Source organism: Meriones unguiculatus, chromosome 5 (assembly GCF_030254825.1).
Source record: "Meriones unguiculatus strain TT.TT164.6M chromosome 5, Bangor_MerUng_6.1, whole genome shotgun sequence".
Lineage (NCBI taxonomy): Eukaryota > Metazoa > Chordata > Mammalia > Rodentia > Muridae > Meriones > Meriones unguiculatus.
In genome coordinates, this window is record NC_083353.1 from 50427455 (window position 1) to 50453803 (window position 26349).

The 26349-nt window shown below is 42.9% G+C and overlaps 1 pseudogene; it reads right to left on the reverse strand.

Annotated features, from left to right (window-relative positions):
* Positions 1-6159: 6159 nt before the first annotated feature.
* On the reverse strand, positions 6160-7090 carry LOC132654072 (vomeronasal type-1 receptor 90-like; annotated as a pseudogene).
* Between the last annotated feature and the right edge of the window lie 19259 nt (positions 7091-26349).

Sequence of the window (26349 nt, forward strand, 5' to 3'; positions counted from 1 at the left end):
TCCAGGTCTTTACACATTTTTTTTCCTTCTGTTATCTTCTTCATGAGCATAGATGTTAAGTCATCTTCTTGAATTTCAATTAAACTTGGGTGTCCAGGCCTCTTGCCCCTGGATAACTGGGTTCTGGAGATGTCATATTGCTCTGTCTTTTGTTCATTGAACTTTTATGCTGGCCTCTACCCATTGGGATATCTTAGCTGTTGGGAGTTAGTTTCTGGTGGTTCCCGGAATCCTGTAGTGGAGAGAATCCCCTTAGCAGGAAGATGGATTTTCCTTAAGGAATCTCCTCAACATTTTGTATGGCTAGTGTTTTTCAGGAGTTGCCACAGTTTGCCTCAGGCGTAGAGACCTGACTGTTAACTGTGGTCCTTGTTAGTCAAGGGGGATCTCCTCTCTCCCGGAGAAGTCCTACAGACAGCTGCCCTGCTTCTGGGTTTCTTGCTGTAAATTTAGTGAGCTGTTGCTGTAACCTGTGTGTCCTGTGGTTTGGTCAGTTATGTGAGGGATAACTGGTTGCCCCTTGGAGCAGTATCTGGGGGTTGATCTCAGGGATTCTAGGCTTCTATAGGTCTGAAGTTGAGTCTCTTTGTCCCAGTACACAAGTGGTAATCTGTGGCAGGTGAGTACTGCTCTCCTGGTAGCAGCAGGCTACCTGGTGCACAGCAGGTCAGTAAGTTGGGCTGGTCTGTGGGACTTTTTCCAGGGATATACTGGGTGGTCTAAGTCTGACCCCGTTTGCTTCATTCCCTGTGAGGATTTCTCCAACAGGGACTCCCAGTCTCTGTTGCTGAGTCTCACAGCTCTGTCTGTGACACAGAGCTGGGCGTTCAGCCAGACTCTGTGCTCGTGGCTGCAGCCCAGTTCAGATCTGGGGGCGCACACCTGCCATTCTCAGAAAACATTTCCAGGGAAAGACTGGGTGACCTGTGACCAGCCCTATTTCCTTCCTTCCCTGTGGGTTTTTCTACTGACTGGGGCTCCCAGTCTCTGGTGTTATGGTGCCCACCATTCAGCCTGGGAAGGTGATCAGGACATGCAGGAGTGTGACTCTGGTCTAGAGACCTAGTGCCTGCATGACCTGGGATCTCTTTCGGTTCTGGCTGGGTGACCTGAGAGTGGACCCGACTGATTCACAGGCTGTGGGGGTTTCCTCTTACCTGGGAAACACAATCACTCTTGTTTTAGGGCCCAGAGTTCAGTCTCTTGGTTGCTGTCCTGCTCCTCAGATGCAGTGTTCTCCTGGCACCGCCATCTTGTTCTTCCTAGTACACACTCTTAATCCGTCTGGCTGGAATACAGACACACTCTTAGTACACCCCTTTAATCCTAAACAATGAATCCTGTCTGGTCCTCCTGCCGATTCCTCCTCCTACCACACGGTGGCACCAGAGAACAGCATATACGGAAGAGCACAGGGAGAAACTTGAGCTCCTGAAAGGGAAGTGCTGAATGCAGTTTCCAGAAGAGACATGAATCTTCAGGACGTTTTACAACCTCTAGTCTCTGCTCCTGTCTCCATCAAGGAGGCCTGTAATCACTCACCTCCTTTGATTTCCCTGACACTGCCCGTGGGGTAGTGTATCTCTTCTTCATCCATTCATTTACCCAACTCAGGGCTCCCAGCAGCTCTAGGTATTTCAGGAATATCCCCACCCCCCTTAAATGTGTGTTTTCCTACAATCACACCCACCACCAAATACAAGTGGGAAACGACAACCTATCCAGGGGACCTGACAACAGGAAGAGCTTTGAACACGATTTTGTAGATAAGGATTGCCCCACGAGGCAGCGATGGATCTCACAACCTCACTTTGCAGAGGCACAGGCGGCCCTAATGTGGCAGCCCGAGACAGCACCTCAGCCTTCACAGCCACCTAAGGAAGTTAGAGCCATGTCCTTCCGGACTGAGCAGGAGAATAGAAACGAATAACTTTGCCAAGACCACAGAGATAATCAATGTTGGAGCCCAGATTGAGACCCAGGGGCCTGATCCAGTGAGCCCACAGGAGTTTGGGGGCGTGGCTATTGCTGCCCTGGGACTGTTAGTGCTGCCCTGGGACTGAGGTGGCCTTCTCTTCTGCTTCCTGCAGGTGGCGACAAAGCACAAAGCCAACAATTCTGACCTGGTGATAGCTTGGTGCCCTGTTCCGAGGGGCTTCAACAGGGTTCCTAAGGGAGGAGAGTGGAAGGAATGGGGGTGGGGGGAGAGGAAAAGAGACGCAGGAATGAAAGCCAAGTCTGTTCATCTGATCAAGGCTTCCGTTTATTAGAAATTTTTACCCAACTTATATAGGGAGAAGTCAGGAAAGGGGGAAGGTTAATTTACTGCTGCAGGAGATAGAAAGAGTGCTTTCATGGGTTAAATATTGTACCTGCAAGATACCATAAGGATAGTTTCTAAAGATATCTTACGGATGCTCTAACAAATGGATGTCCTCACAATCTATAACCCATGATTTAGGGTCTTAGATAATTCTTTCACTAAATAGCCTTAGGTCTCCACTAAATGACCTTTGCTCTCTACTTGGTTTTGGCTTCAGTAACTACCTTTGTCTCTACTAGATAGCTTTGACTTTGGCTTCTGTAGATAGCTTTGGCTCCCGGCAGCTTGGTTTGCTTGAAGATGTAACACTCACTTGGTCATAGTTGGGGAGCAGGGAGGGAGGTGGGAAATGCCTCCTTCCTAGACCCATACAGAAGTTGCAAATGGGAGACTAGCCTGGCCTAGCACCAATCTGCCAACCTTAAGTCTGCAGTTAGTCTGATCTCAGGAGGGTCTGGATCTTAGGGTGGATCAGATTCAGTTTCCCCGTGAGAACATGCATCCTGGAAGTTAGTAGCTGCAGAGGACACCAGTAAGTTCACACACGCACGGCCAGCATGCACACAGACATGTTATAGCTGGTGTCCGCACAAGTTGTTTGACTGAGTTACCTTCTGCTCAGAACATCCAGGCAGAGTCCAGTAAGTACTATGAAGGAATGCTCCCCCCCCCCTTTCCCAGCCTCCTTCAAGAATTCACAAGAACCCAGAGCAGGAAAACTTGTCACAAGCAGTGATTTTTAACAGCTCAAAGCCCAGTGCCACAGGGAAAGGGGGCCAGGCCCTTTCACTCTCCCCAGTCCACTTGCTCACCCCAAACTGATGCATTTTCTCCCTATTCCAGCATCCTCCTGAAGGGAGCCTGGGAGTCTGAGCTGAGGTGTGTGTGTGTGGAGGAAGGAGAGAGGAAGGGGGAGCTGTGGCTGCAGTGGCCTTACACACTCATATGGGCTCCTGCTGTACTGAGTCCAGCACACAGACCACCTGTGGGATGCCTAGAGGAAGTCTATCCACCCCACCCCAAGGGGACCAAGGAGGAATTATGTGAGGGCCACATGCCATCTTTGTGGTCATTTCTCAGTCAAGGTTGTCTTTGCCTGGTTCATCCTCCATGGTTGCACCTTCTCCCTGTTCCTGCTTTATTCTTTAGAAATCAGTCACCATGCCTGCCCACCACCATAAATGGAAGGCCCAAGCTTTCAAGCTTCACGCCCCTGAGAGGCATCACCTATGCACAACCATTAAGTTCTTCCTCAGGAAGATTTCCTCTTCTCCCTCACTTACTGTGTGCGGTCATTCTGTCTGTCGCTGTGGAGTGACATGTTCATTCTGTACTGCCAGTTCTGCCTGCTGTTGATGCTCACTCTCCAGTGCTGGCTGTTCAGGGGTCCCTCATCCTCACTCTCCAGTCCTTGGTTGTCCCTGTGTTATCTGGGGGCACTTCCTTCCTGGTAAAAGACAGCCAGGCTCCTCTGTATCTATCTTTTCAGTTCCCTGAGTCAGAGAGTTCTGCAAAGAGTTAGGCTCCTTATATTGGCATTTAAATTTTCTTTGAGTGTGATGAGTGTGTCATAGTTACACATTTGTGTGGGTTAATACATATGTATCTATGTACATGTGCAAGTGTGTATATGTGGAGGCCAGAAATGATTGTTAACTGTCTTCCTCTGTCAAAACCCACCTTATTTATACATTTCATCCTCTGTGTGTGTGTGTGTGTGTGTGTGTGTGTGTGTAAGGACTTGTATGTGGAGGTAAGAGGTTATGCTCAGGTGTCAGATCTTACATTTCACTCTCTCTGGGACAGGATCTTTGCAGGGAACCATTTAGTTGGCCTGGCCTGGCTGCCTTGAGCGGCATAGGGGTTCTTAAGTTAGAGTTCCTGGCTCCTGGGACACTAAGCGCCTTCCGTTCCTGAGAGACTGACACACTCCCCCAGGCAGCTGAAGTGTTTGGCAGTTTTGTGTTTCTCTGATGCAGGACATTTGATCCTATTGTGAGAGTGCAAAATGTTTCTTGTTTGGTGTGGCTCAGCCCTCACACACACCTTTAATCCAAGAGCTTTCTGTACACAGGATTAAGTAAAGTTAACCCCAGGTCAAGAGGTGGAGTAGAAACCAGCTGACAGGAAGTTAACAGGAAAGAGGGGCATTTAGGTGAAGGGAATTTAAGACAGTGTGGAGAAGAAGGGGCTTCCTTCTGGGGCGTGAGCTGAGTAGGAAGATCAGGTGAGAAGGAAAGTCTTTCTCTGCCTCTCTGAGCTAGCAAGCTTTCACCCGAGCATCTGGATCCTAAGTCTTTATAACTAATATTTGAATGGTTCGGATTTTGTTTTTAATAACAACATTTCTCTGCATGTTTCTTTAGTAGTGAAGGAAACATGGAAACTCGACAGGACAATTACTCTTAGACATAAACCTTGTGTACCCTCTAGTGCTTGCAAATGTCAGTGTATCCTGGCAACTACCACTGTGTTGATCCTGGCAATGGCCATTATATCTGTTTCTGACAAAGGTATAAAAAGTCTGATTGCTCTTCATAAAATTTTCATAGCCTCAGTCTTGCTGTGGCCCCTCTTACCAGCCTGGTTTAATTCCTTGAAGCCATATTAAGCAATCTTAATCTCATAAGTAATCAGGTCGCATTTGTTGTTCTCTGCTGTGTACTTCTGGTTAGTTGTCCTGCAAGCTTCTAGGAATTCTCCTATCTCTGCTTCCATCTCAACATAGGAGGACTGAGTACAGATAGGTACTACCCTGTCTGGCTTTATGTGGCTTCTCTGCACTCAAGCTAAGGTCTTCATGCTTGCAAGGTAAATGAACCTAATCAATCTGAACCTTATCAGTCTGGCTGGGGTATCTGGTCAATGAGCTCTAGGGTCTTACTTGTCTCTGCCCCCTCAGTGCTGGGGGCTACAAGAACTCACACCCTGCATAGCTTTTACATAGGTGTTAAAGATTCAAATTCAGTCTTCATGCTTGTGCAGAAAGCACTGTTACCTCACCCCTACCCAGCCCAGACCCCCTCCACTCCTCCAGCCTGTCATTTGGTTTCAGAAGATTACGGTTGTTTCTTCTTGTTCTGAATGGTCATTCTACACCAATTAAGAATTCTCCACTGTGCCATTCCTCAACCCCTGGCAAACACCATTGCATTTTCCTTTCTTGAAAAATTACAGTACAGTACTCTCAGTTCCACCCCTAGATATACAGAAGCTTGTCATTCTGTGACTGACAGGTCACGGGAAGTATGTATTCCTCTGTGGTGGACCTACACCTACAGGTGGCTTTCCTTCCTGTTTAAGCTGAGTAATAGTCCATGATATATAAAGGCCACATGTGGTTGGTACATTCATCTGCTTATGGACAGAGAGTTATTTCCATCGTGGCTGTGCTTAAGTGCTGTTACTATAAACAAGCAAGCATCTGAGACTTTGAATCAATTACTTTTCCATAACTATGAAAGAACTGTTGATGAATGATATGCAATTTTGTGATAATGCATCCATATTTAATTAGGTAAAATACAAAGTGTTGAAATGATTGGCTTATTAAAAAGTGCTATACAGTTTAGGTTATTGATAGGTGCACAGAGCACCCTAATCTGTGATGTGTAACAGGTGTCTGCTTTGCTGACGCCAAGCAGAAATTCACATGAAGACATTTGGCTCAAATATGTACAGGTGCTGTAACACACATTTCAATGGAAGCAGTTTAACAAAGCAGGAGTCATTTGTTCACTTATCTGGAGGAGCATGAACACGAGGCTGGGATTCACCATCTGTCAGCGAGCATCTGTCAGTTGGCTCCTTAAGTGAACTCGTCCTTCCCTCACTAGTTAAGCATTTTCTGTCCTCCCCACCAAGGATTGTAAGAAGACAACAATTCGTTTCTCAGTGCCAATGAACAGCAAGGGGCTTACGGTGGCATAGCCATTGGAGACCATCATGTGGATACTGTGGTGGATTGGGGCACTGTCCTGCATCACTTTTGAGGCAAATATGATGCAGTCCAAACAGTACATCAGGACAAAGAAGTTCATGAGCAGCAGGATGGTCCTGGTGGCTCTTTGCACTGGGGACAGTTTTGCAGAAAGGCTGGATCTGTGAAGGTACTGAGCCTGCTTCTTGTGTCTGCACAAAAGAGCCACCATGTACCCGCTGGAAAGGGCCATGAGACCTAGAAAGGACACATCTCGAAATATCCTCAGTATGGAAAATAAGGGTATGCTGCTATACTCCATCGGTAAAATAATGCAAGATTCTGTGACAAATATGAGACCATGTGAGGTGACATTGTACTCAGCAACATAGGAGAAGGAGAACTGAGCACCACAGGACATGTAGAAGGCCCACAGCACGAGAAGGGGACACAGGCTCTGTTGTGGGGATTTAGGTTTGAACTTTCCCAGACAGGAGCTTCTGGGGCTGAGGATGATGGCCTGAAGGATGCTCAGCAGGCAGGTGGCACAAAGAGAGAGGCCTCTCAAAAGCCTGTACAAGTGAAGCAGGGAGTTACACTTGATGTCATTCCACATATTCTGAGATGCAAGAATGTCACCAGCTGCAAACCCAATGACTGTTAGCATCCCAAGGTGGATGAGGGCCAAGAGACTGATGAATGGGTCAATGATCTGGAGCCTGCGTTCAAGAAGGAACTCAAAAAGGTAGAAGAGGAAGAGGATAATGTTGAAGGAGATCCCAATGCCTACTTCAGAGAAAAATATATAATGTGTCAACAACTCCATAAATGGTCTTGATTCTTCTCATTGTATGAGACAAGGAACTAGAGTAAACATCTGAGAAGAAAGGCAAGAGAAATTATTCACCACAAACAGTAACAGCAACATTGGTACCAAACACTATTGCCTTTAGGAATATTGGTGGACCCAGCCCAATACACCCTCAGTACTCAAGTTTTCCTGAGGTCCAAACCCCCTCATTGTCAGTCATGGATGGATTATGTACCTATTGATGGGCTCCCTTGCTGCTTCAAGTTTCCTGTACATTAAAATAATCATGTATTACAGAAATGATTCCCTACCACTGCCTCATTTTGAGTTTTTTGGGGGCATTGCCTGGTTTTTGTTTTTTCATCTTGTCAGGTATAGGAAAAGCTTCAAAAGTTTTGATTATTTCTCCATTCTGTTTCCGTTGCTGCACTAAAACACCATAACCAAAACTGGCTTAGAGGAGGACAGGGTTTATTTGGCTTAACTCTCAGGTCAGAGTCCACAGTTCATGAGAGGTGAAGTCAGGAGCACAAAGCAGATTGTCAGGTCACAGCCACAGTCAAGAGCAGAGAGAGGAGGCTGAAACCAGGGCTTGGAAGTTAAAAGCTCTGGCTGGTCTGGCAGGGCTCTTGAGTTCAGTTCCAGCACTTAAGTCAACTGGCTCACAACCACTGGTCACTCTAGTGCCAGGGCATGGATGACCTCATCTGGCCTCTATGGCACCTGCTCTCACTCCCACACAATGCAAACAAATAAATAAAAATAAAAGTAAATAAATCTTGAGTTAAATTATATAAGAAATATTGATAAAGATGTTAGATAGAGTATTTCCTGTAAAATACATGTTTGGCCTGGAGAGACAGCTCAGTGGTAAGCACACATTTAGAATACATGTTTACATGCCAAATTTTGCCCTCTGTGAGCACTGCACATGCAAACAGCACACTGATATACACACAGACATAACACACACACACTTCAAATAAGTAAATACAACACAATTTATGATTCCTGTTTATGTTTTTATTTCAATTTTTTAAACACGAAGACAATGTTGCTGTAATTTTTTCCCCTCATGTATGGAAAAGGAATTTCATCAGAAAGCTAAGGTTTATAGGGTGCTTGCTTTCTGTAGCTTATTCTGTGTCTGTGTGCTTAAGGATCCATAAGTTCCTCAGAGAAGAGGGATGTGTTTAGCACCCACGAACAAGTTATGCTATTTAAAGTTTCAGAACTGAGGTAGACAATTGTAAAAATCTGGACAAGTGGACTTCTCTTCCATTTTACTTGGCATAGATTTTTACTTAGATGAGGGGTACAGTATCTTAGTTCAGCACATCTCTGTGTCCTGCTCTGACCAAGTCAGGATAATTTCCACCTTTTCACATACTGTCATTTCTCTGTGTTTGACACCTTCAGTTCTTTGGATTCCTTTGGAACATGCAAGCACGTGGTGTGGACAACAGCTATGCTGCAGTGCTCTAAGGCATGAGCACCATGACCTCACACAGCCTCTGCTCTGTACCTACTTTTCAGTCCTGTTCCACCGACTCTTTCTGGCCTTGACTGATCATTCTTCTTGCTATTTTGTGTAATCAGCTTTGTCAGCTTCCATACTGACAGAGAACAGACAGTTTGCTCCCATCAAAAGCTCAGCAAAGTTATCAATACAAGACATTTATCTGTTCCAGTCTTTAATGGGACACAGTTGATCACTAGGACCCAGCACAACCTTTGTGACATGCATGGATTTTAGTACATTTGTTTAATAAAAGGTAAAATAAATATTGATAATATATTGATTGCAATATTATACACTGGAAATATCATAAGATTAACTTCAGATCTGGCTCCCTGCTCCTTTACCTCATTTTAAACACACGAGATTTACAGACATAGCAATATAAACCTCATACCATCCCAAACTTTACTTACTTGTGAATCAAAGGTGCTGGGTGCTGTCATTTTCATTGTGCTTTGGCTAACTGCCCTTACAGATATTAAGGGACAGGGTTGCCTGGGTGCTGTGGGCTTAGAATAATGATTATGGTTTGTGAGTTTATTTTATAATTACTTTAAAACCACTGCAAAGTTTTTTCTACATGTTAAACTCACAGATACAACAAAGGGAAAACTAGCCCTTTTCTCCGGAGTACAGTCCAGACACACTCTGTTGGCATCCTAGGCACCAATTCACCTTCCTCAATGCAGCCCCAGGAAATGCTGTAAAAAATATTCCATTAGTCATCTATTACAGACAACTAAACCAGCAATCACGTTCCTCAGGCAAACATGGCTCATGTAAACATCATGGCTCATTAAAAGAAAGACATATAATGACTTCTGAGCCAATGCACCACTGTTTTCTTAAAAAAAAAAGACTTTAAAATGTTTCATTTTTACTTCATGTGTAAGTGTAGTTTTCCTCCTGAATTGCTGAAGTGTCCCTTGCCTAGCCACTGTGCCCTGCACCAGCAGTGCATTTTGCACATGGAGACATCACACTCTTTCTGCCTCTGCTGCTCTGAAGAAAGGGAAGGAGATCATGGTCACAGAAAATGAATTTCTGAAATGTCACATCTGACTAACCCGCATCTGGGAAATTTGTGCACTGGGATGGAGGCATGGGGCTATGCAGGCAGATTAGAAAGCATGCCCAATATAGAGAAAGAAGCAACAAGGAGAAATCTGCAGTTTCATTGGTGAGAGCCAGCAGTAAAGGCTGGACCTCAGATCAAAGTGTTGCTAAAAGTCCCATCACACATGGGTCAAAGAGCAGTCTCTTCAGTTTCACAGAGTGGCATCCCATGAGAAGTCAAGTCCTTCACCATCCTGTGAGACATAGAAGATGGCCCCAAAGAAGGGACACATTTCATAGACAGTGGACTTGATGCAGTGGTCAGGACAGAAGCAGAGAGCAGAAAGCCCTAACAGACTCTGCTCTAAGTTTGGTCACTTATGACCTTTCTGGTGGGCAGAATCCAGGGTGAAGTTTGAGGGCAGGATGTCTGTCTTCTCCTCTGCAGCATGGGTTCAAACATATCTGTTTCTGAATGACAAGATGGTGTGTAGTGTGGTTACCCCACACTTACACCTCATGTCCAGACTCATGCCGTGATCGTGTTGCCTGACAGCAGCCTGTCACACCATCGCCACCTAAGGTGAAGCAAAACTGGGCAAAAGGCCTGAGGGGTGTGGTTGCACTGTATGTGGTTGGGGTTGGACTGCAGTTAAATGGAGAACCTGTCCTTCCTATGGTGCTGTTCTGCTTGGAAAATTAGGGACACTGGGGAGACATGGCTGGCAACATAGGGAAGGCAAGACAGCCACCAGCCAGGTGTAGATGCTGCCTGCAGAGATACTGTGGAAGGACTGCAGTCCGGGATGCTATGAGCCAACATCTGGGAGGGTTCAATTAAGGACCGGCAGCTAGCTCTGAAGACAGCTAAGAAATGTCCACTGCATTTATACATGGATAGGATTGTGAGGTTCAGCTTAGGGTAACACATGTAGTTACAATAGTCACAATAACCACTATTAAAAATCTCTCTGTAGAAGTCAGTAGAAAGAAAATACTCTTTAAACATAGAGAAATAAGAGGACTTAGGGGACTGCCCTATATACTCCAGCTGTTGACACTGGTTCCTGCACAGGTCCACAGCCCAACCTGCCTCCCCCTCCACCCAGTGACTCCTCCTGTGCAGCTGTGACCTCCCTCCCAGTGTTCTCATTCTCTCAAGGACAAGGGAAGTTGGTCAGTACCTTTCCATCTCTTCACATAGGTTCTTCAAAAGATGAGGTTTGGGAAAACAAAGTAGAGGCAACAGGACAGGGTGGGGCTCAGTTGTCCAAAATTTTCCTGGAACTAAGAGATAGTTGGGCATTTCTATTATGAAAAAGGAATGTGTATACAATGGCTGGAACACAGAAAAGATTAACGGACACACGTATCATCTCCATTAGGACCACATTCACTGTGCAGTTGACAGTCATTGTCCTGGCTACCTCATCATCACAGCCACTCAGTTGACCATTCCAACAAGCAGAGCAAGGTGAAGGGATGACATAAAATTAAACATTGAATGCAAATGCTCCTAAGAAAATTCTAGTAGGTAAAAGTCAATGAGGAGCTGACTGTTAGATAAGGTTTGAACATACAGCCCATTTCCTTTCCTAAGGCTTTTAGTGCCTCTAAGTAGTCAGACTACAGAAGCCAGTGTATCAACAATGATCCTTTTATAGTACATAAACAACAGAAGTGAAATTAAGTGTATTTATTTACATTCGAAATTAAAACCTCACCTCCTCAGAAGATGCATACAAATGAGCAATTCTGAAAACCTTTAGAAATTATACCAAACAACTTACAGACGATAATGTGAAATTGCTAATTTACTTTAGAAAAGTAAATAGAAGTTAAAATTAACTGATATCCTATAACAGTGAAGTAATTTTAGGACCTTAAGCAATTGAACATCCTGGGAAGAAAATGTTTCAGAGCTCAGGTCTCCTCCACAGATGTGAAAACCTCCCTGCCTCCCAGTGCTCCTCCTCCCACAGCCTTCCTGTGTCCAGGCCACCTCCTGACTATGCCCTTGGGTGCAGAGCACTTACCCAGACGGACTCTATGCAGGGGAGATCCTGCGCAGCTTCGGTGAGGGGTTTTTAATGCACCTCTGCAGCCTGTAGTTGTAGCTGCTGTCACTGACAAGTTCCTGCTGGAGAGCATGGAGATCTGGCCTCCCAGGGGACCATCTTCCCTGGGGAGAGCAGAGCACAAACTTTTCTCTGAGCTTCCTTGCCACATCTGTGTGATGGATCAGGTCACAATGTCGTCAAACCACGCTTGCTAATTTCCCCTCAGACCAAATGAGTCCAAACTAGCCTTCTACTCGCAATTCCTGTGTGGATATTGAGACTCATGGTTCCTTCCTTGAACTTTAGTCTTTCTGATTACACCTCTACAGCAAGTGATGGGTTACTTCTTCCTGTGTCTTTCTGCACACACACACCTGTTTCCAGCTTCATGTTTCTAGATTTCTAGCTTTCTGTTTCCTGTTCTTAGCAAATGTTAAAAATAAATTTAAAGAAAGACCAAAAGCAAATGTTAAAAATGAATTCAAAATGAATAAAGTGTAATTAATAAAAAATAAAAAATAGAAAAAAAATGAATTAAAAAAAAGAGAGACCACAAGTAAAGAAAGGCTTGGAGTTTGGAGCTGTGCAGTAATAGGCAGCTTGAACACAAACGTGCCTGAGGCTGAGGCCATCCCTGAGCTGGATTCTTCTCTCTGAGACGCTTGAATGGCCAGCTTCCTCCTCACTGGTGGAGGCAGGAAGTCTTAGCATCTGCTGTGACAAAATGGCATGCATGTTTGCTTTTGTCCCCTAGGTTCTTTATACACAGTCTATAAAGCTCCTGACAAATGCAGCTCAGGATCCACAGTCAGAAGAGAGGCCTAGCAGCATCCAGTTTGGCCTACTTCTGTTTCTGGGTCTCAGACTTAGAAGATATTATAGACTCTATAATAATTGTTCTCAGTATGTCAAAGAAGTACCAAAAAATGGACAATTAGCTATTTCCAGAGAGTCCTGAACACTTAAGGAAGTAAGCAGATATAAAAAAACCAAACCAAACAAAAAAACCCAGAAAAACAAAAAAACGAAGCCTGGGCTGGGGCTGTAAAACAGTGGAAAAATAACTGTGGGCCAAGTGCTAGGCTCTGGGCTATGCCCCAGTACCACATAATAAGTAAGTAAGTAAGTAAGTAAGTAAGTAAGTAAGTAAGTAAGCACGTAAGCCATATAGGCTTTAAAAAATCCCAAAGACTATAACATCTATTGTTTAAGATTCCACACAAGTTACCCAGTGGGAGTGGAACCCTCAGAGGAAAGGAATGGCACCCATTAACAGATACCCAACTCATGCCAAGGGGGGGGAGACCAAATGCTGCCACAGTGTCTCCATGAGCATGTTAATGTGCATACAACAGAGCTCAGCTGGGTGGGAAAAGCCCACACCTCTTCCCCGAGGGTGCTGGCTTCCGTCCTACTCTCTGGAACAGGCCATTTGCCATCCAGTTGCCATCTGGGTTCCTGAAAGACTTCTGGGGCTGGTGTGGCAGAGGAGGTGGCCTTTGTCTCCCTGATTTATGAAGCCATTGTTCTCTGGAGGAGAGGGAGAGAGATACCAGCACACATTCCAGGCCAACCACGAACCTGCTGTGTGACCCTGGGGAGCTGAGTCCACCTTCCTGAGTTTTCATTTCTCTGAGATCTTAAAAATAGATGCTTATTTTTGAGTGTTTTGCAGGTGTGTATGTAAGTGCACTGCGTGCTTGATCCTTTTGAACTGGAGATACAGACTTTTTGAGAGCCTCAGGTGGATGCTGGAACCAAATTGGGGTCTCCCCCAAAGAGCAACCAATGCTCTTAACTGCTGAGATTTACCTCCAACCCTTCTTATAAAAAATCTTTTATTGTTAAATATTCAATGTGCATTGTCTTCTGTGTTCATATAAATCCTAGAATATATTTCCTACTTCTGTCAGTCCCCTTGTGTTTATTTGCACTGAAAAGCATATAATTAAATTTTTGAGGTCAGTGTGGGACAGGAAAGTAAATATGTGATTATTCAGGAATGGGTATGATCCCTTAATACAGTCCAATATGTTGTCATCAGAGCTATGATCATGACATAGTAGGAACATTCCAAGGTTTAAACTGATATGTGAAAACATCCTTTTCCCATTACATCTGTTTACTCTGTTTGTGGATGGCAAGTATGTAAAAGAAGATTAAACTGCATTTTCACTCAGATATCACATGAGGTTTATCTTTCTCAATTGGTTTTCCACAAAGATCTGTGAGATGTCTTTCATCTGACCTTCATTAGCACATTACTTTGTATTATTTATTTATTTATTTATTTATTTAGGAATTTGAGGCAGGGTTTCTCTGTGTGGCCCTGGCTCTTCTGGGCTTTCTTTGAAGATCAGGCTGACCTCAAACTCACAGAGATCCACCTGCCTTTGCCTCCCTGAGTGCTGGGAACAAAGGTATGTGTCATCATGCATAGTTTATTTTTTATTTTTTGAACGATGATTTAAGTTTTAACTGTGTGTGTGTGTGTGTGTGTGTGTGTGTGTGTGTGTGTGCGCACTTGAGTGCAGATGCTCTTGGAGCCCAAATGTGTCAATTACTGTTAGAGCTAGACTTATAGGCAGTTGTGGGCCACTGAACTTACACAGTTGGTAATTGAACTTGAGTCTTCTAGAAAACAGTTTACTTATGTGCTGAGCCAACTCTCTGGCACAACCATTACTTTAAATATGTGGCAACTATGACATTTTCAATAAATGAATGCCTCGATTGTTTATATTTGGAAAAATACACAAGGAAACATTGTTTTGAGAATAAATTATCACAGAATGCAGAACACACACACAAATACACAGAGCTAAAATGATATGCAGAGAACCATAATGTCATTTGCATAATGGTGCTCCTATGGCCAAATTTAAAATAGTCAAAGGTAGGAGCAGCCACTGTCTAGTCTAGGGGTATCAGGATGTGGGATCAGGTCATGGCCTCCCTGTGCCAAGAAGTGCTAGTCAGAACATGAAGAACACCTCAAATGTCTGCCATGCCAGTCAGACACACTGCACAAACTTGATGAGTTACTTATGAAAGATGAAGTTTAGGGGTGTCAAAGGAATAGAGACCATAAACAAAGTGCTTTATCTGTGCTCAAACTATCATAGCCAAATGCAAATAGTAAACTAGTCACAGATAGTTACTCAGCTGTGCTATTGAACTACTCCAGGGAACTGAGGGCTTGCAGCATGCCTGCTTATTGGAACTAACCAGATACCTCCTCAGAGCACCCTTCATGTGAGGGAACACGGACTCAGTCACACAAGTCACAAAGCTGAGCACACTCACAGGAAGACTTCACACAACCAAACACAATCAGCAGCATAATTCACAATGATGAACACTCTCAGAGGCACAATGCACACTGCTAAACACAATCAGAGGCAAAATGCACACTGCTGAACACTCAGAAACTCTTCACACAACGGAACATACAGTGAAAAATTTACACAGCTGAACACACCCAGAGGCATACATTACAGAGCAGAACACAGACTTAGAGGCATACTTCACACAGGAAAACTGTTATCTGTCACTCAAAGCAAGGGAATGTCACAAACATGAACCCCACCCTCACCTGGAATTCAGTAATTTCAGTGTTGACACTTATATAAAATCTAAAAAAAAAAAAAAAAAAAAAAAAAATAACTGGAACCTGGTTGTTGGAAAGAGAAATATCAAAGAAGATCTATTCCATGTTCTGTCTACACTTTGAGTAAGGCCTATAACCTCAAACAGGCTGTATTGTAATGCAAGGATCATGGGATCCTCAGAGACCTCCAGGAGACAACTTGATGTAAGAGCATGAGAGCTTCATGAGGAGAGCAATCCAAATCAGGACCCAAGTCTCACTGACACAGCAGTAGAGAAGTGGGACTCTGAGCCCTGAGTGAGCAGGGTTTCTAAAGGAAAAGACTGTAAGAAGGGGGTTTCCATGACAGCAAGCAGGGGTTCATGGTTCCATGATAGAAAGCGGGAGGGTTCATGCCTTGACGTTACAGAATTTGGTAAAAGCCACAGAGGAGAGGTGACTGTTTACATAATCACAAATGCCAGGGAATTTGTCTTTATTTTTTACTGAACATTTATTCTGTGATATTTCCTCTTTTCCATTGCTTAGAGAGATAACTTTGTTTTCTGCCAGATGCATATTCTGTGATATTTCTTGGTACCTGAGATCAGCTCCCAGTCACGATGGATCCTTATTTCAAAATGGAGTTACCCAGGCTAACTTAAACTCTTCAAAAAGGAAGGGAATTTAAGAAGCGAAATGAGAGAACATTTCACACATCAATGACTTGGAGGAGGAGAAAGAAACCACACAACTGTAAGTTGTATAAACCCATGAGCAGAGGTTTGCCTGATGGCTCAAGTCTATAACCCTGAAGTCGAAACACGATAGTGAGTTCAAGGTCCACCTGAGCTACAGGAGTGAGTCCAGACTAGCACACAACAGTCACAAAGCAAAAAATAAGTATAAGAATAACATATTTTTTTTTAAATCCAAAATAAGATGAGCGGTGGAGGTGTATGCATTTAATCCTAGCACTCAGATGGCAGAGGCAGGGGAATCTCTGAGTTCAAGGCCAGCCTAGTCTACAGATCAGGTTCCCGGCCAGCCAGGGCTATGCAGAGAAACTCTGACTCAGAAAAAAAAATCCCAAAATAAACAGAAGGAAAATATACACAGGAAAGGATTAATGTTATTTCTTGATTCTGGGTTAAGAGCATAAATGTTCCAATGAAATGTGTAACTACACATCAGAACAGCACCCTCACTGACTGTCTGAGGGAGTGGCAAACACTTTGAGCTTGGGGGAAAGATATGGACATTTCTCACCCACAGCACTGGACAGAGTACCCTCAGCCACAGGCACCTTGTGGGAACACACCCACAGCCCCTCATCTTCATGCCGAGAGATTTGAAAAAGGATGAAACAGGTAGAGACCAATTAAAGCTGACATTAAGAATAAGCAAAGTTGGGTCACTTCTGTGATGTGACCCTTTCATTCTTCTGTCAGATGAGCCAATTAAACAAAAACTGCAGTTATTACAATGTATCATGTCAAAAAAAAACCCTATAAAATATGTTGTTCTTCATTTAAAAAGGTTTTTATTTTTTTGGAGATTCTTCAATACAAAATGTTTGCTTATGCTCTTTTACAGGACAAAAAGGACTACAGTTCCATGTTAGCCCAGGGTGATATTCAGATCATTGTTAACCATTATATAAAACATATGCCTGGCTGCTAGTACCTAAATAAATTATATAATGCTGTTACTTTCTGGCCTATAGATTTGGTATGGCCAGAATAGTCCATTTTTGCTGAGGGCTACAGGCTAAGTTTAGTTCTCTGTTTAGTGCGAAATAAAACTTTTGTCCTTTAATATTATGCTGTTAAGTTTTAATACAATATGATAGGGTTAATAAGATTTGCTAGCCCCTTTATAAATTATGTATAATTAAAAGTTTTGCTTCCATTTTAGTTTAAAAAGAGCAGATTTAAAGTTATGCTAAAGATTATAGTTGAGTTCAAGATTAAGTTTTATCTAGTCTCTTTGTTTAGGTTGCTTTTTCTTAAGGTTGAATTAAAAATGGGTAACTATCACAAAAACACCAGAGATTGGGAGTCCCAGTCAGGAGAAAAACCCACAAGGAAGGAAGGAAGCTGGATTGGCCTTGGATCGCCCAGTATTTCCCTGGAAAATGTCTTGCAGAATAGCGGGTGTCAGCCACCATCACTGCACTGGGCTCTAACAGAGAGCACAGAGACTGCTGCACACCAAGCTCTCTGCAACAGACAGAACTGTGTGCTTCAGGGCACCAGAGACTTGGTGTCCCTGTTGGGAGAAATGCCCCACAGGGAAGGAGGCAAATGGGGCAGATTTAGGCCACCCAGTATATCCTGGAAAAGGTTACACAGAACACCCCAACCCAGGGAACTGATGTGCACCAGCTAGCCTGCTGCTCCCAGGAGAGCAGTACTCACCTGCCACAGATTACTGCTTCAGTACTGGAGCACAGAGCCCCAACCTCAGAATTACAGAAGCCTGGGATTCCTGAGATCAACCTGCAGATGCTCCAAGTGGCAACCAGTTATCCCTAACAAAGCTGACCAAACGAAGGGATACCCAGGTTACAGCAGCAGCTCACTAAATTACAGCAAGAAACCCAGAAGCAGGGCATCTGTCTCCAGGACTTCTCTGGGTGAGAGGAGAGACTTCTTGACTAAAAAGGACCCCAGTTACCACTCAGGTCTGTATGCCTAAGGTGAGCTGTGGCAATTCCTGAAAAACACCAGCCATACAGTGACCATACCCAAAAAGCTGAGGAGGCTTGCTTCAGGAAAAACCATCTTCCTGCCAAGGGGATTCTCTCCACTACTGGATTCCAGGAACCACCAGAAACTAACACCCAACACCTAAGATAGCCCAATCTGTAAAGGCCAGTGTAAAAGCTCAACCAACAAAGGAGAGGGCAATATGACATCTCGAGAACCCAGTTATCCAGAGGCAAGTAGCCCTGGACACCCCACATAAAGGAAATTCAAGAGGATGACCTAACTTCTATGCTCATGAAGAGGATCACAGAGGAAACAAATGCTTAAAGACCTAGATAAAGATAAACTCAAACAGCTTATAGCCATCTGTAAAGAAATAGAGGAAGATAAAGAAAAACAGATTATGGCCATCCAGAAAGAAATACAGGAAGTTGCAGCCAAACAGTTTGTGGCTTTTAGAGAGGAAATGCTTAAATCACTAAAAGAAATAAAAGAAACAGTGGATTGTTCAAACGAACAGCTGAAGGATTTGAAGGTAAAACAGGAAAATCCAGTCAGACAGGTGAAGGAAATCAACAAAACGACTCAAGATCTGAAGATAGAATTGGAAAAATTAAAGAAAACACAAATGGAGGATATTGTGGAGAGAAATAATTTAGGGAAGAAAACAGGAACTACAAAGGTAAGAATAACCAATAGACTACAAGAGATGGAAGAAAGAATCTCAGGTGTGGACAATACAATTGAAGAAATCGATGTATCTGTCAAAGAAAAGGTTAAATCTAAAAAATGCCTGACACAGACCGTCCAAGAAATTCAAGACAACATAAAAAGACAAAACCTAAGAATAATAGGAATAGAGGAAAAAGAAGATTCCATCCTCCAAAGCCCAGAGAATATTTTCAACAAAATCATTGAAGAAAATTTCCCCAACTTAAAGGAGAGGCCAAATGCAATGGCTGGCCGAATAACAGTGTGCAAGAGTCAAGAAGGAAGTCAGTTCAACATTACTTAGTTAGCTGATGTTGGTTTGGACTTTGAAAATCTGACCCCACAGTTTATTGTAGACATATTTGAACACAATACAACTTTGGAACAAATGTTTCTTTGTGGCAATAATTACAATAAAACTTAAAGCATGAAAAAAAAAAAAAAAAGGAGAGGCCAATAAGAATACAATTGGCCTACAGAACCCCCAATATATTAGAGCAGAAAAGAAAATCCTCCTGCCACATAACAATCAAAATAGTAAGTGTAAGAACAAAGAAAAAAATACTAAAAGCTGCAAGAGAAAAAGGCCAAGTAACATAATGGCAAGCCCATCAGAATCACACCTGACTTCTCAACAGAGACTATAGAAGCCAGAAATGCCTGGTTGAATATCATATAGACCTTAAGAGAACACAGATATCAGCCTAGGCTACTATACCCAGCAAAACTGTCAGTCCTCATAGATGGAGAAAACAAGATATTCAATGGCAAAAACAAATTTCAATAATACCTACACACAAAATCAGTGTTACAGAAGACACTAGAAGGAAAAATACAACCCAAGGAAAGTAGCTACTTTCAAGAAAACACAGGAAATAATTAACCTCACTATAGTAAAAGAAAAAGCAACCAAGTGCAAAAACTTATAACCACAGCCGACATCAAAATCAAAGGATCTAAGAGCCACTGGTCATTAATCTCTCTTAACATCAGTAGACTCAATTCTCCAATAAAAAGACACAGACTAACAGAATGGATGTGTAAACAAGACCCAGCAATTTGTTGCTAACAAGAAAGACACCTAAGTCACAAAGATAGACATTACCTGAGGGAAAAGGGCTGGAAGACTGCTTTCCAAGCAAAAGGACCCAAGAAGCAAGCAGGAGTAGCCATTCTAATGACTGATAAAATAGGCTTTCAAACAAAATCAATCAAAAGCGATGGGAAGGACACTTCATACTCATCAATGGAAAATTCCACCAGGAAGACAGCACTATCCTGAACTTCTATGCCCCTAATACAAGGGCACCCACATTTGTAAAAGATACATTGATAAAACTTAAACCACACAAAGATCCCCACACATTAATAGTGGGAGACTTCAACACCCCACTCTCAACAAAGGACTGATCAACAAAACAGAAATTAAACAAAGAAACAATGTCTCTAACAGAGGTTATGAATCAAATGGACCCAACAGACATTTATAGAACTTTACACCCAAACACAAAAGAATTTACCTTCTTCTCAGCACCTCATGGAACGTTCTCTACAATAGACCATATGGTTAGTCACAAAGCAAGCCTCAACAGATACAAGAAGATTGAAATAATTCCTTGTATCCTATCTGATCACTATGGAATAAAGCTGGACCTCAATAACAACAGTAATAGTAAAAAGCCTCCACACTCATTGAAACTGAATAATTTGCTACTAAATGACATCTGGGTCAGGGAAGAAATGAAGAAAGAAATTGAAGTCTTCCTAGAAATCAAAGAAAATGAAGGCACAACATACCCAAACTTGTGGGACACAAGGAAAGCAGTGCTAGGAGGAAAGTTCATAGCACTAATTACCTTCAAGAAGAAATTTGAGACAGCTCATTCAAGCAACTTAATCGTTCACCTAAAAACCCTGGAAAAAGAAGAAGCAGACACACACAAAAAAAAATGAGTAGACGGCTGAAAATAAACTCAGTGCTGAAATCAATCAATTAAAAACAAATAAAAAAAATTCAAAGAATCAATGAAACCAAGAGCTAGTTCTTTGAGAAAATCGACAAGATAAACCAACTCTTAGCCAAGCTATCTAAAAGGCAGAGAGACACCATCCAAATCAACAAAATCAGAAATGAAAAGGAGGACATAACTACAGACACCGAGGATATCCAAACAATTATTAGGTCTAATTTTAAAAGTCCGTATGGCACAAAATTTGAAAATCAAAATGCAATGGACAGTTTTCTTGATCGATTCCACTTAAAAAGCTGAATCAAGACCAGGCAAATCAATTAAATGGTCCTATATCTCCTAAGGTAATAGAAGCAGTCATTGAAAGTGTCCCATCCACAAAAAGACCAGGACCAGATGGTTTCAGCATAGAATTCTACCAGACCTTCAAAGAAGAGTTACTTCCAGTTCTCTTAAAACTATTCCACAAAATAGAAACAGAAGGAACATTACAAAACTCATTCTATGAAGCCACAGTCACCTTGGTACCTAAACCTCACAAAGACCCAACAAAAAAAAAAAGTGAACTTCAGGCCAATCTCCCTTATGAACATTGATGCAAAAATACTCAACAAGATACTTGCAAACCGAATACAAGAACACATCAAAGATATCATCCACTATGACCAAGTAGGCTTCATCCCAGGTATACAAGGGTGGTTCAATATATGGAAATCCATCAATGTGATCCATCATATTAACAAACTGAAAGAAAAAGACCACATGCTAATCTCCTTAGATGCTGAAAAAGCCTTTGACAAAATCCAACATCCATTCATGTTTAAAGTATTGGAGAGATCAGGGATGCAAGGCAAATACCTAAACATAGTAAAGGCAATATACAGGAAGCCTATAGCCAACATCAAACTAAACAGAGAGAAACTTAAAGCAATCCCATTGAATAGGGACAAGGCAAGGCTGCCAACTCTCCATATCTCTTCAACATAGTTCTGGAAGTCCTTGCTAGAGCAATAAGACAGTTGAAGGAGATCAAGGGGATACAAATTGGAAAGGAAGAAGTCAAATTATCACTATTTGCAGATGATATGATAGTATACATGATTGACCTCAAAAATTCTACCATGGAACTCCTACAGTTGATAAACACCTTCAGCAAAGTGGCCGGATACAAAATTAACTAAAAAAAAAAAAAATCAGTAGCCCTCCTGTATACAAAACACAAAGGGCTGAAAAATATATTAGGGAAACAACACCTTCACAATAGCCACAAATAACATAAGGGAACTTGTACCTAACCAAGCCAGTCAAGGACATGTATGAAAAAAATTTTCCAGTCTCTGAAGAAAAAATTAGAAGAAGATAGCAGAAGATGGAAAGATCTCCCATACTCATGGCTTGGCAGGATTAACATAGTAAAAATGGCCATCTTACCAAAAACAATCTACAGATTCAATGCAATTCCCTTCAAATTACCAACACAATTCTTTACAGACTATCAAAGCAGATGCTGAGACTTTTGGCTAACTGTTAGGCAAAGATCATGGAATCTTATGAAAGAAGTGGGAAATAGTAAGATCAGGAGAGGACAGGAACTCCACAAGGAGAGCAAGAGAACCAGAAAATTTGTATACAGGGGAATTTCTAGAGACTCATACTCCAACCAAGTACCATGCACGGAGATAACCTAGAACCCCTGCATAGATGTAGCCCATGGCTGTTCATTATCCAAGTGGGTTCCATAGTAATGGGAAGAGGGGCTGTCTCTGACATAAACTGATTGGCCTGCTCTTTAATCACCTTCCTTTGAGGGAGGAGCAGTGTTACCAGGCCACAGAAGATGACAATGCAGCCACTCCTAATGAGATCTGATAGACTAAGATCAGAAGGAAGGAGAGGGGGACCTCCCCTATCAGTAGACTTGGAGTGGTGCATGCGTGAAGAAGGGGGAGAGAAGTTGGGATTAGGAGGGGAGGAGGGAGGGATTTATGAGAGGATACAAAGTGAATAAAGTGTAATTAATAAAGTTAAAAAAATGACATTAAATTAAAAAAAAAACAGTCATGTACTCGACAATGCTCCTGACAAATTTTCAGCATTCCAACAACCTAAGATCTAGAACACTCTGAACACAGGAACACAACTGTAGCCTGTGCATGAGTGAACTGTTATTTAGCATTCAGAAAGGAGGAGACACCTGCACATGAATCAATGCCCATGAGCCCCAAAGCTACTTAGCAAAGTGAAATTTCAGTCACAGAGGAGCAGACATTGTATGAATCCATTTATAGATGACAGGACTCAGAGTAACCAACAGGAACAAAATCAGAATGTTATTCTAGAGTTTCAATAGCATACGCATTGTGGAAGTTTTGCTGGTGGGGTCTTTAGAGGCATTCGCTCTGGCTGGCCAGTAATGTGACTGTTCTCACCAATGTATGTCCACAATATTCAGAGGGAACTGTGTATCTTCAGTCCATTTTCTCATTATGGAAATGTGTACAGTTAGTTTAAACATGCTGCAAAAGCATTGCCGCTGCAATTAAAAATAAAAGTATTCTAAAAGTATCAAGCTGTCATTTCTCAACAGTTTACAGTCCTTAAGGTAAATTTGCCTCAAGCAATGTATTGTCTGTTATTTCCTAATGCTCTGACTCTTAGTCTCAGGTTTCCCATGAAAGCAGAGAAGTCCTTCAGTTAAGCAGTGCTCTTAGGAAGGTACTCCTCCACCCTGGAAGGGTTTCCCACCTTGTGCTGGCATCCAGTTATTACCTTCTGGATGAGATATTTTAAATTCAGTCAGAGCCATAAAAAAATGTAGATTAAACGTGGAAAATTACCTAGCTTGAAAACAAGTGATGGTGTGTAAATTGTGGGTTTTTTCTTTTGATATGTGGAAAAATCAACCAAACATAAAACATACCCAGCCCTGTATTTTTACATCAGTGATTGAAAAATCATATGTCCCTTAATGTTTCAAAAGAGCAACTCTGTAAGAGATTATGAACTAATAAGACTTATGTCCTATTACGTAGACATGCTCTTTATATGTCACTATGGTCATTCAGCTTTCAGGATTGTCACTTCTTTCTTAAACGAAAACTTTAATTATTTCTGATGTTTCCATCATGGGCCCCATTCCAACTCATGTCTCTGTTCCTTGGTTTCCACCCTGTACCCTTGCAACCTCTCCTCCAAATGAAGTGAAATGAAATGAAAAGTTTTGCTGTGGAACCATAGTGTGGCATCTTTTCTTTACTTGCTTATGTTCACTGCAATGAGTCATGGGTCTGGATTGAAGCCTCTGGCTTCTGCTACACCATCAAGACTGTATCCACACGGGGACTTCTCTCAGATGCCCTCTTATTGCCCTGTGTCTTTGAAGATCAGGCAGCTTTGGATCTAAAGGACCGGCCCTTTCATCCTCTCCAGCAGGTCAAAAAAGGGGAGGTGTTGGGGTGGACCACCTCAAAGCTCTGGATCTGCCTGGTGGTAGCTGAGTTGGTGAGCCACCAGCTCTCCTGCACCCACACCCCAGGGTGAGCCCATCACGACCCTGGATATCTCACCCAGTGTTGCAGCACGCAAGGAGCAAGGTCAGCTCTCCTGGTCTCATGCCATTGAGGCCAAATCACCCATGCCTTCACCACCAGGGCCAGCCGTGCTGTGCTGCCCAGGTGAGGTACAGGGCCCACACTTCTGAGTGCTGCAAATGGGGAGAAGCAGAGACAATTCTCCTGCTCTCATGACCTTGGGGCCATGTCTCCCACCTGCTACAGCTGGTGAGGGACAAAATGTGAGGGGTGGGGAGGGCCTCTCTTCCTCGCCCATGCCATCCCACAGCAGAACAGGGGCAGGACCAGCTCTCCCAGTGTGGTGGCCTTTGAGGGGTGGAGTCAGCTCAGAACAGTGCTTCAGGTTGCATTCCAGACCAGGGACACCTGCATGGCCTCTGGTGGAAACATGAGCCTGGGGCATTGAACAGACCCTGGCTGCCATAGGACCAGGGACCCATACTTGGCTCCTGGCAGCAGCATGGGTCCACATGTCCCCATGGCCTCAGGTGGCAGTGGAGGCCTTTCTAATCATTATGTCTTCCTCCGCAGCATATCCTTCACATGATCTTCAATGCCCCCCCTAACCCTGACATCCCCTTGGCCTTTGTTTGTAACTTAAGCTACAGACAGACAAAGACCTCAGCTGCAGCAGGGCTTCACCTGGGCCTCCTCATGGATGTCTGTCCCTCACTGCCATTAACTCTCCATTTCCACCTTTTTCTACAATGTATAAACCCCTCCACTTCACTTTCTCTTCCCTCATTTCACTGTGTACTCCATCTTCCCAATTTTTCCTTCACACATTTCCATTGAAGGGGAACCTGTGGCAGTGCTAGGAGGCCACATGTGGATACTTGGCCTGGGTTATTATTTTTAAAAGTAAATTTACAATTGGGTGCTGGCCTCTTTATTTTGGATATCATGAATACACACATATACACACACACACACCAGAGACAGACAGACAGACAGCAGACTGACAGCAAACAGAGAGTCAGACAGAGACACAGAGAGAGATAGAGAAAACCTCCTAAGTTTAAATGCAGGATAAGTGATGGAACATAGCATAGCCTTGACCTCAACTAATACCAGAAAATTGTGAGCTTGCTCTATCCTGATTACTTATAAAGGGAAATCAATTGCAAGCGTCTAACCCAGGTGGGCTTTCCTATACTAATGACAGTTTCATTTGTCACTCAGTAACTGAAAAGAGCAATTTGGGGAGATGTTACAAATCAAAGCACACTCATACCCATGAGCAGTGATGTCACTGTCCATGTGTAGATCTCATAAGTTAGACTTTAGGATCATTTAAAGAAATGACTTAAGTACTAGGTAATGTAGGCAGGGCAGATGGAGGAAAAGATCACATGTCCTTTATACATACTGGGTTGGTCAGAAATGCTGATGACAGGCTGTATGCTCGCAAAATTGAATGTTGTGAATGACTTAAAGGGAGAGAATATTTACAGATACATAAAGATGAAGAAAATGGGGAGAAATTAATAAACTGTTAAAACAAACTTGTGAACCCGTGAACAGGTCCAAATGTGTGGGCACATGCCTTTAGTGCCAGCACTTAGTTTGTGGGCAGGGGCAGAAGTCAGCAGAGCTCTGTGAGTTCAAGGCAAGCCTGGTGTATATAATGAGTTTCAGGCCAGCCAGGGCTACATGGGGAGACCCTGACTAAAATAAAAGAACATTCATTCAATATCTCTGAATTTCCACTTTTCTCTAGAATCTTGTTTCCATCTATATTTATATTCAATTGTTGACATAAGACGGGAGGTTTATATTTTAAAGCCTTCTCTTCTATTTCTATTGTCTTTAATGTAATTCACACACCTGAAAACATTATACTTGTTTCCCTTTTGCAAATGAGAATGTCATTGTAGCCAGGCTAGCCTTGAATCCTCCTGGCTCCACCTCTGGAGTCATCCTTTATTCAGACTTCAGGAGTGCACCACCAGGCTTGTGTGACTAAGGACTTCAACTACAGGTCACTGGGTCCCTTTTGTCACAGGACTCATAATGCTTTTCATAGCTGTGTGTTAGCTCTGTTGGAGATGAAGCAAAATTGCATATAGATTCAGATCCTGTTCCTGCCCATGTCAGAGAGGATG